At 39.8% G+C, this 2,500-nt stretch overlaps 1 protein-coding gene across 1 annotated transcript in view; it reads left to right on the forward strand.

Moving 5' to 3' along the window:
- The window catches only part of cpne4b (copine IVb), a 24,363-nt gene that overhangs the window by 11,669 nt on the left and 10,194 nt on the right, over positions 1-2,500 (forward strand). The window lies entirely within an intron of this gene.

Here is a 2,500-nt window from a genome sequence, read left to right on the forward strand (position 1 = left end):
CAGTTTTGACTAGGCAAAACGACAGTTAGAGATATCTGTAATTCAGTTTTGACTAGGCGAAACTGAATTACAGATATCTGCAATGACTTCACGGAAAACGACATTCAACTCGTCGCACATCTTAAATGACAATTGCAGATATCTGTAATTCAGTTTTGTCTAGGCAGAATGAAAGTTAAAGATATCTCAAACGTCATTTGAGTGTTGGGCATTACGTTTTAGATATCCAGAAATACGTAATTTCCCCTTGCCGCCATAATCAAAGAAGAAGTGGGTTCATTTCCGAATGGAATAAGAAAGGAGCAGTCATGGAGTTGGCTGTGATCGAAAAGATCACGAGAAAATGCCATGAAATTGAACAAGCCCACACACCGGCGATGTGTGGAGAGAGAGAACGTCGTTCTATTGAAAGCTGTCAAAGAAATCTCGGAAGAATTGAATATTTGATATCACCGGAGACCAACAACGAACTCAAAACGCTGTTTGGCTAATTTGTCATTACAGATATCTGAAACGTCATTACAGATATCTGAAACGTCATTTCGCCTAGTCAAAACTCGAATTCAAGATATCTTTAATTCAGTTTCGCCTAGGCAGAATGAAAGTTAAAGATATCTACAATTGTAGATATCTCTAATCAAAATTCATTTCAAGATCTCTACAACTTGATAATAGATATCTACAATTCAATTACGACTATCCCTAACTCCAGTTAGAGATATCTACAACGTCCTTTTGACTAGTCATAACTCCAGTTAGAGATATCCACAACGTAATTTAGCCTAGTCAAAACTTAATTTAAGATATCTGAAAAGGGACATGTAGATATCTTGAATTGAGGTGAATTAAAGATATCTTGAACTGGAATTATGACTAGTCAGAATCAAATTGTAGATATCTCAAACTGGAATTACAGATATCTACAATTCAGTTGCAGATATCCGTAATTCACATAGTGGATATCCGCAACTGAATTGTAGATATCTGTAATGAGAAACCCCATAGACATGAATGGCAAAAATGACGTAATTTCGCCTAGGAGGAATGTCTTTGTGGATATCTGAAATGACAATTGTGGATAGGAGGAATGTAGTTGCGGATATCCGAAATGTTATTTTTGACTCTGCGAAATTGAATTGCAGATATCTGCAATGTAAATTCCGGATAGTCAAACTTAGTTAATAAATGACAATTCGGCTTGCCATAGAAGTATCCTAAAATTACCCGTAGGTGTGGTTTGGCCGTAACGTGCAACAAACCAATGAGAGTGCTTGCGCTTGGAGTTGATATTTTGACAGCGCGTCTGCAGTCTCCGATGAGACGGATGCACATGAATTTCAAACTGCAAATGGCTCAGTTTATGGCCAAATAATATGGCCTAATTCACACATGGAATAAGGTTTTCTTCCACAACTTCAGAAATACTGAAATACTAAAATAAATTTCGGCAAAGAAAATGTATGTGATATAACATATGATATGCGCTAACTGTGGTTCTATTTAATGATATATGCAATACATTATAAACATAGTTTCTTATCAGTAGGCTATTGTATGCATTATCGTTATCTGCTTGTGTTCCTAATATGCATGTGTCCCCCCGTTAATATACATTGCCATGGACTGTATTATGCGTTACGTGTTTAGTTTGCGTGTGTTTAAAAAAACAGATGGACGCACACACGGGCGCACGTGTGTGTGTTACACATACACACGCCCGCCCGCATTCATTCATTATTTTTAACACTCACTCGCGGTATAAAAAATATTCTCACGATCAAATAGGCTACTCATCAATCCTAAAAGTTATGGGCATGTACACGGTGTCTGTGTCAAGAAAATATGTGTTTGCTGTACGGTGTTTGCAGATGCATTGCTTTAAAAGTACAACTTATTTCCGCTGTATCAGCTGTTCTTTCCCAAATAATTTACCAAGAATGTGTGGCTAGGTAGATGAGAGAAGCAAAGTGTATGCGCGAGGTGCCCAAGCAACATTATGCATGCGCCCTTAAAATAGCATCTGAACAACTTGCCACAGACTTTGAACCAGGTATTTCCTGGTTTGTGGCGCAAGTGGTTTCTGAAACGTCAAAAAAGCACCAGGGAACGTTTGCGCCAGAACACGCCTCCTCCTTTCGCCGAGCCGCCCCTTGGGGCGCAAGATCATTCCCTAAGAACGCTCTGCGCCAGTTGCAAACTAGCAACGACACATGCGCCAGTGATTAAGTCAATTGCGCCGGATGCAATAGGGCCCTTAGTGTGTCTCCTTGTCCTTAATCAGACATGGTGGAGAGGGGCGTTGGGGCTCTGTCCCCCCCCACACACACACACACACACACACATAAACAAACAGTCCTGTCAGACCTCGGTCTCATGGGACTTGCTATAGTGTGTGCTGATATTTGTGTGCGTTTGTTTTTGTCGTTGATTGCACTCATAAATGCCCTGTGAATTCAATGGCTTTCTTTGTTGAGAATGAAGCATTTAATCTGGTGTTGTG

Source organism: Gadus macrocephalus, chromosome 22 (genome assembly GCF_031168955.1).
Source record: "Gadus macrocephalus chromosome 22, ASM3116895v1".
Lineage (NCBI taxonomy): Eukaryota > Metazoa > Chordata > Actinopteri > Gadiformes > Gadidae > Gadus > Gadus macrocephalus.